Source organism: Myotis myotis, unplaced genomic scaffold (assembly GCF_014108235.1).
Source record: "Myotis myotis isolate mMyoMyo1 unplaced genomic scaffold, mMyoMyo1.p scaffold_m19_p_2, whole genome shotgun sequence".
NCBI lineage: Eukaryota > Metazoa > Chordata > Mammalia > Chiroptera > Vespertilionidae > Myotis > Myotis myotis.
The window spans coordinates 66,649,382-66,657,938 of record NW_023416324.1 but is presented as its reverse complement, the minus strand read 5'-3'; the positions used below and the strand labels follow the sequence as shown (position 1 = coordinate 66,657,938).

The 8,557-nt window shown below is 40.0% G+C and overlaps 1 protein-coding gene across 1 annotated transcript in view; it reads left to right on the top strand.

The window, feature by feature from the left end:
- Positions 1-963: 963 nt before the first annotated feature.
- Positions 964-8,557, top strand: part of LOC118675546 (guanylate-binding protein 4-like) — a 29,673-nt gene continuing 22,079 nt past the window's right edge. Inside the window, exon 1 of the mRNA XM_036348464.1 lies at positions 964-1,027. The gene's annotated coding sequence lies outside the window, so the exon portion shown is untranslated. The remainder of the gene's footprint in view (positions 1,028-8,557) is intronic.

The window sequence follows — 8,557 nt, the reverse complement described above, 5'->3', positions numbered from 1 at the left end:
CCTTATTTCAATAGGCTGTGCAACCACTTAACTCCTTTATTCTGCTATTGCTAAATATACTACTTTTAAGTATGAAATAGGCCGTGCAATACAAATATATACATATTGTTGTATACAATTGCTTCTTAAACCAGTTAAGAGGAGAAAGGAGAGGAAGTCTGTATTTATACTGTCTTTTATAATTACACAATTCCCTTACTGCTGCTCTTTGTTTTTCTATATGGATTTGCATTACCATCAGGGGTCACTTGCTTCCTGCTGAAAACCTCCTTTTGTGTCTTTTCTAAAGTCGATTTGCTAAATAAAAGTTTCTTCAAGTCCCCATACTGTTTCAAATAAAATGAGTTCTTTGGGGGAAGAAATTCAGAGATCTCTGTGATTAGGGACTGCCTCTCTCCCTGGGAAAATATCTCTGAGCCACTGCTTCTCCCTAGACAGGGGTGGTAGCCTGTGGTCTTCTCTTCTTGCCTCTACCAGGTTGGAAAACTCCTTCCTACAAGTCAGCCAGAGGGAGGATGATCAGGCCAGGTGATCTCAGCCTGCTATGCATCAGCTAGAGCCTTCACTCTATGAGTGGGGCTGGGTGCAGGTGGGGAGCCCAAGCCTCCAGGAATTTGGTCTCTGCAACTCAGTGCTGGAGGCCATGAGAAGAAATACTGGTGGCCTGCCTCTCCCAGTGACACACCTTATCCTGCTTGAAACCGGGAAGAGGGAGCCACCTTTTGTTGACCACACCCACCAGGAGCAGAGCTTTTGTCAAACTGAACTAGTTAAGAAATTCTGTGAAATCCAGGTACCATTCCGTTTTTACAGCTTTCAGAAATCCCTTTGATGGTTGTTGAATCAGTGCTTTGTACTCAGTGCTTTCAGTTTCACATTACTCCAAGTCCTTCACTTCTAATTAATGGGTCTTTAAGAATTCCGGACTCTCACGTGACATCAGACAGGTGAATAAAAGCCCTACCATCTGGTGAAAGACAGAGAAGTGACAGAAACCACTCGAACCTACACTGAGGAGAAACAACAGGTAAGAACTTTATTTCAAAAACATCATACATTTTAGTCATTTTGGTGAGCTTTATTTTAGAGAGGATTTCTTGGTTTAGAAGTAACCTAGGTTCTGGTTGCCAGGTGGAGGAAGGATGCGGTTGGGTGAAATGGGGAAGGGATTAAGGATACAAATTGGCAGTTAGAAAACTGTCACAGGGATGTAAAGTACAACCTAGGGAATGTAGTCAATAATATTGTGATAATTATGCAGGCTGCCAGGTGGGTACTAGACCTATTTGGGGGTTTCACTTCTTAACTTATAGAAATGTCTAACAGCTATGTAGTATGCTGAAATTTATACAATATTGAATGTCAACTGTAATTTAAAATAAACTCTTTTTTTTTAATTTTATTTTATTGCTTACAGTCTTACAAAGGGTATTACATATGTGTCCCTTTTTTTCCCCCGCCCTTGACAATCCCCTGGCCTCCCCTACCCCCCAGTGTCTTATGTCCATTGGTTATGCTTATATGCATGCATACAAGTCCTTTGGTTGATCTCTTACACCCCTCCATCCTGCCCCCCACCCCTCCCCGGCCTTCCCGCTACAGTTTGACAATCTGTTTGACGCTGCTCTGCCTCTGTATCTATTATTGTTCAAAAGTTTATAATGGTCTCTATTATCCATGAAGGAGTGAGATCATGTGGTATTTTTCCTTCATTGACTGGCTTATTTCACTTAACATAATGCTCTCCAGTTCCATCCATGCCATTGCAAATGGTAAGAGTTCCTTCTTTTTTATAGCAGCATAGTATTCCATCGTGTAGATGTACGACAGTTTTGTAATCCATTCATCTACTGATGGGCACTTAGGCTGTTTCCAGATTCTAGCTATGGTGAATTGTGCTGCTATGAACATATGGGTGCATATATCCTTTCTGATTGTTGTTTCTGGTTTCTTGGGATATATTCCTAGAAGTGGGATCACAGGGTCAAATGGGAGTTCCATTTTTCGTTTTTTGAGGAAACTCCATACTGTCTTCCATAGTGGCTGCACCAGTCTGCATTCCCACCAGCAGTGCACGAGTGTTCCTTCTTCTCCACATCCTCTCCAGAACTTGTCATTTGTTGATTTCTTGATGGTAGCCAATCTGACAGGTGTGAGATGGTACCTCATTGTTGTTTTGATTTGCATCTCTCGGATGATTAGTGACTTTGAGCATGTTTTCATATGTCTGTTGGCTTTCTGAATGTCCTCTTTTGAAAGGTGTCTATTTAGGCCATTTTTTTTATTGAATTGTTTATCTTCCTTTTGTTAAGTTGTATGAGTTCCCTATAAATTTTGGAGATTAGGCCCTTATCAGATATGACATTGGCAAATATGTTTTCCCACGCAGTGGGTTTTCTTGTTGTTTTGTTGATGGTTTCTTTTGCTGTGCAGAAGCTTTTTATTTTGATGTAGCCCCATTTGTTCATTTTCTCTTTAGTTTCAAGTGCCCGAGGAGCTGTATCAGTGAAGAAATTGCTTCGGCATATGTCTGAGATGTTGTTACCTTTGGCTTCTTCGGGAATTTTTATGGTTTCCTGTCGTACATTTAAGTCCTTTATCCAGTTTGAGTTTATTTTTGTGTATGGTGTAAGTTGGTGATCCAGTTTCATTTTCTTGCATATATCTGTCCAATTTTCCCAACACCATTTATTGAAGAGACTATCTTGGCTGCATTGTATGTTCTTGCCTCCTTTGTCAAATATTCATTGAGCATATTGGTTCGGGCCGATTTCTGGGCTCTCTTCTATTCCATTGATCTATATGTCTGTTCTTGTGCCAGTACCAGGCAGTTTTGAGACCAGTGGCTTTGTAGTACATCTTGATATCTGGTATTGAGATCCCACCTACTTTGTTCTTTCTCAGGATCGCTGCAGCTATTCGGGGTCTTTTTTTATTCCAGATGAATTTTTCGAGAGTTCGTTCTAGATCTGTGAAGTATGCCGTTGGTATTTTAATGGGAAGTGCATTGAATTTATAGTTTGCTTTGGGTAGTACAGACATTTTAATGATGTTGATTCTACCAATCCATGAACACGGTATGTTCTTCCATCTGTTTATGTCTTCCTCTATCTCTTTTTTCAACGTCCTGTAGTTTTCTGAGTAGAGGTCTTTTACCTCTTTAGTTAAGTTTATTCCTAGGTAGCTTAATTTTTTTGGTGCGATGGTGAATGGAATTGTTTTTTTAATCTCTCTTTCTGAAAGTTCACTATTGGTGTATAGAAATGCCTCAGATTTCTTGGGGTTAATTTTGTATCCTGCTACATTGCCAAATTCATGTATTAAGTCTAGTATCTTTTTGATGGAGTCTCTAGGGTTTTGTATGTATAATATCATGTTATCTGCAAATAAGGACAGTTTTACTTCCTCTTTTCCAATTTGGATGCCTTTTATTTCTTCTTCTTGCCTAATGGCGATGGCTAATACTTCCAGTACTATGTTGAACAGGAGTGGTGAGAGGGGGCATCCCTGTCTTGTTCCTGTTCTTAGGGAAAATGGTGTTAGTTTCTGTCCATTGAGTATGATGTTGGCTGTCGGCCTGTCATATATGGCTTTTATTATGTTGAGGTATGATCCTTCTACTCCCGCCTTGCTGAGAGTTTTTATCAAAAATGGGTGTTGGATTTTGTCAAATGCTTTTTCTGCATCAATTGATATGACCATGTGTTTTTTTTCTTTCAATATGTTTATGTGATGTATCACGTTTATTGATTTGCGGATATTGTACCATCCTTGCATCCCTGGGATAAATTCTACTTGGTCATGGTGTATGATCTTTCTGATGTACTGCTGGATCCGATTTGCTAAGATTTTGTTGAGGATTTTGGCATCTATGTTCATGAGGGATATTGGCCTGTAATTCTCTTTCATTGTGTTGTCTTTGTCTGGTTTGGGTATTAGTGTGATGCTGGCTTCATAGAATGAGCTTGGAAGTGTTCCTTCCTCTTGGATTTTTTGTAGTAGTCTGAAGAGGATAGGTTTTAGTTCTTCCTTGAATGTTTGGTAAAACTCCCCTGTGAAGCCATCTGGTCCTGGGCTTTTGTTTGCTGGAAGCTTTTTGATGACTGCTTCAATATCTTCCATAGTTATTGGCCTATTGAGATTTTTAGATTCATCCTGACTGAGTTTTGGAATGTTGTATTTTTCTAGGAATTTGTCCATTTCCTCCAGGTTGTCTAGTTTGTTGGAGTAGAGCTGTCCATAGTATTTTTTAACAATCATTTGTATTTCTGTGGGGACTGTTGTTATTTAGCCTCTATCGTTTCTGATTTTGTTTATTTGGGTCCTCTCTCTTTGCTTCTTGGTGAGTCTGGCTAGAGGTTTGTCAATTTGTTTATCCTTTCAAAGAACCAGCTCTTGGTTTCATTGACTTTCTGTATTGTTTTTGTGGTCTCTATGTCATTTATTTCTGCTCTAATCTTTATTATCTCCTTCCTTCTGCTCACTCTGGGGTTTTCTTGTTGCTCTCTTTCTAATTCTTTGAGTTGTAGAGTTAGATGATTTACTACCATTTTTTCTTGTTTGTTGAGATAGGCCTGTAGAGCTATAAACTTCCCTCTCAGGACTGCTTTCATTGTGTCCCATAGGTTTTGGATTGTAGTGTTTTCATTGTCATTAGTTTCCAGGATGTTTTTGATTTCTTCTTTGATCTCATTGTTAACCCAATCAATATTGAATAACATGCTATTCAGCTTCCAAGTGTTTGAGTATTTGGGGTTGTTTTTATTGTAGTTTATTTCTAATATTATGCCATCGTGGTCTGAGAAGATGCTTTTTATGATTTCAATCTTCTTGAATTTGGGGAGACTTTGTTTGTGACCCAATATGTGGTCTATTTTTGAGGATGTCCCATGAGCACCTGAGGTGAACGTATATTTTGTGGCTTTGGAGTGAAGTGTTCTGAAGATGTCAATTAAGGCCATCTGATCTAGTGAGTCATTTAGGATTGCTGTTTCTTTGCTGAGTTTTTGTCTAGCGGATTTATCCAGTGATGTCAGTGGTGTATTAAAGTCCCCTGCTATGACTGTATTGTTGTCGATCTCTCCTTTGATATCTTCCAGGAGTTTTTTTATGAATTTGGGTGCTCCTGCATTGGGTGCATATATGTTTATCAGGGTGATATCCTCTTGTTGTATTGATCCCTTTAGTATTATGAAGTGGCCTTCCTTATCTCTTGTTATGGCCTTCACTTTGAGGTCTATTTTGTCTGATATAAGTATTGCTACCCCAGCTTTTTTTTCATTTCCATTTGCCTGAGAGATATTTTTCCATCCCTTCACTTTCAGTCTGTTTGAGACCCTTCTAATGAGGTGGGTCTCTTGTAGACAGCAAATATATGGGTCATGTTTTTTTATCCATTCAGCCACTCGATGTCTTTTGATTGGACCATTTAGTCCATTTACGTTTAAAGTTATTATTGAAAGGTACTTGCTTGTAGCCATTTCTATTTTTGTTTTTGTGTGTGTGTGTGGCTGTTTTCTTTCTGGGCTTTTTAGTTCTTCTTTTTACACCAGTCCCTTTCGCATTCCTTGCATTGCTGGCTTGGTGGTGATAAACTCCCTTAGCCTTTTTTTGTCTGTGAAGCTTCTTATTTCCTCTTCAATTTTGAATGATAGCCTTGCTGGATAGAGTATTGTTGGATTCAGTCCTTTGCTTTGCATCACTTTGTAAATTTCCGTCCATTGTTTTCTGGCCTGATGTGTTTCTGTTGAGAAATTATTTGATAATCTAATGGGAGATCCCTTGTATGTAACTTTCTGTCTCTCTCTTGCATTCTGTAAGATTCTCTCTTTGTCCTGAACATTTGCCATGGTAATTATGATGTGTCTTGGTGTGGTTCTTCTCGGGTTCACCTTGTTTGGGACTCTCTGTGCTTGTGTGACTTTTTTCTTCCCCACCTCAGGAAAGTTTTCTGATATTATTTCTTCAAATAGGTTTTCTAATCCTTGTTCCTCTTTCTGTTGTTCTGGCACCCCTATTATTCGTATGTTGTTTCGTTTCATGTTGTCCCAAAGCTCCCTTAGGCTCTCTTCCTGTCTTTTAATATTTTTCTCCAATTGCAGTACAGTTTGGGTGTGTTTTGCTTCCTTGTCTTCTAATTCACTAATACGGTCCTCTGCTTCTCCTAGTCTACTGTTGATACTTTCAGTGGTGTTTTTTTATTGCAGCTACATCACTCTTCATTTCTTATTGGGTCTTTTCTTGCAAAAGTTGTTGATTTTTTCATCTGTTTCTTCTTTCTTCTTGCATAGGTAGTTGACTTTTTCATCTGTTTCTTCTAGCTTCTTGCATAAGTTGTTAACTTTTTCCTCCGTCCGGTTTATGCACTCTAGGACCCTTATTCTGAATTCTTTTTCTGTCATGTTGCATGCCTCTGTATCATTTAGCTGCTTTTCTGGTGAGTCCTCTTTTTCTTTCCTTTGGGGGTTTCTCTGTCTACCCATGTTTGATCTCACTGACATATCTAGACGTTGAGTCATTCAGTGGCTGCTCCCTGGTTGGCAGTGACTCCTTGGGCTGTGGTTGCTCTTCGGGCGGTTGCGGTAGCAGCTGATTCTCAGTTGGCAGCAGCTCCTCTGGTGGGTGCTGTTCACAGCTGTGGTGGCTTTTCTGGCTGGTGGAGGGAGGTTTCACGTACAGCTGCTATTCCTCAGGCAGAGGGTGTGGTGCTCAGGAGGCTGCTGTTGCTTGGATCTGCTGTGTTGATTTAAAGGCACAGAATACAACACAACAAGGCACCACATACCAGGCACTAAACACAAATATATTCACGATATTAATAACCCCAAATAAAGGTTACCACCCGAATTAAGAGAATTAGGGGATAAGGAAGAAAGAAGAGAAAAAGATAAAAGAGAAAAAAGAAAAGAAAAGTAGGGACCAAAAAAAAAGGAGTGCAAAAATGAAATTGGGAAAAAGGAGGGGGGAAAATAGAAGAGAGAAAAGAAAAGAAAAGAAAAAAAAAGAGCAAAAAGAGAGAATGAAGTGGAAGAGGGGAAGAGACTATTAATATGAGGAGAAAACTCCTATAGAACTGCCACTAATCCCAACAAATTCCAGCAACAGCTCCCTGGAGATGAATGCAAACTAGAAACAACCAATAATATCAAGAGAGGCAAGGGAAAACAGAAGCACAAAAATTACCAGGGGGGATGGGTGGAGGGAGGGGAAAAACCAGCAGAAAAAAAGAAAAAGAAAAAGAAAAACAGCCTCACAACAAGTCCTAAAACACACACACACACACACACACACACACGCAGACACACACAAAAAAACAAGCAACAACAACAAAAACACAATATACTCAACAATCAAGCAAACAGCAACAAAACAATAGAAAGATAAAAGAAGAAAAAAAGAAAAAAATTTTTGGATAGTGAAGAAAGATAAGGGGTATGTGTATAAAGATTTAGAGCAGTGGATTGGAAATAGGATATATAAGTAGGGTGAAATTTTGACAGGAGGTAAACAGAAGGAATAGGGAAAATCTAGAGCAGGAATAGGATAAGAGAAACAGGACAACAAAAGGGGAAAAGTGAGGGAGAGGGTTTTACCATAGAGGTAAAATTGAGGTAGGGAAAATTGTTGCTAAAGGAACGATGAAAATAGAATGGAGAACACTAATCCCAAAATAAAATAAAGAGAAAATAAAATGGCATTTTAAAAAATGGTAAAATGGTAGCAGTAATAATACTGGTTAAAAATAAGAATGTAGTAATTAAAAGGGTAAAATCAGGTGATGGAAAAAGAAGAAAAAAAAATTGGTTTCTTAGTTAAAAGGTGAAAAAAGACAAAAAAAATTGCAGTAGTGAAGGTCCTTCGGTTCTTCTACTCGTCAGTCTGGCTCACCTTAGTCCTGCCAGGTATTCAGGAGAGTGTTGAATTTCCCTGCGATACCCTGTTCCTCTGTGTTGTAAACCACAGTCCTTATTTTAAAGCAGGCCGTATTTGTTTCTCAGACTGCCTTATTTTGTGTTTAGCAAAGAATCAGTTTGTGGCTCAGCCTCTGGGTGGCAGTGTTCTGGGGTTGGCCTCTGAGGCTATATGGCTTCTCTATCGCTGGGATTGAAAATCCCTCTGTAGGCCAGATCCTGTTAACTCCCAGGGACTGATCAGATTATTTTAATCCTTGATCTCATTCACAGTGGAATCTGGGTGTGGCTGTGCTCCTTGCCTGGGGGCTAGGTAGGCGAGTCCCACCCTCTGGAGAGAATGGCTGCCCCGATCCTGGGCCCAGGGGTGTCTCAGCACTCAATTCGCTGCCACCTCTCCGGGCCCCCTCTCTCTCCTCAGTCTCTCCCCAGATTCCACTCGTCCGCACTTTCTCCCTCTCTTTAGCACAGGTGAGTGTCTGTATCCGAGATGTCTTATGAACAGGATTCAGTGAAAATAAATAAGCAAACGCCGGCCGTGGAAACGGGGAAGGCTGACTTTCTTACAAGCTCTTCTACTACTGGCACTGCATGCTCTGGTCAGCTCTTCAGGCTGCCCCCTTTAGGCTCAGTCCTCCGTGATCACA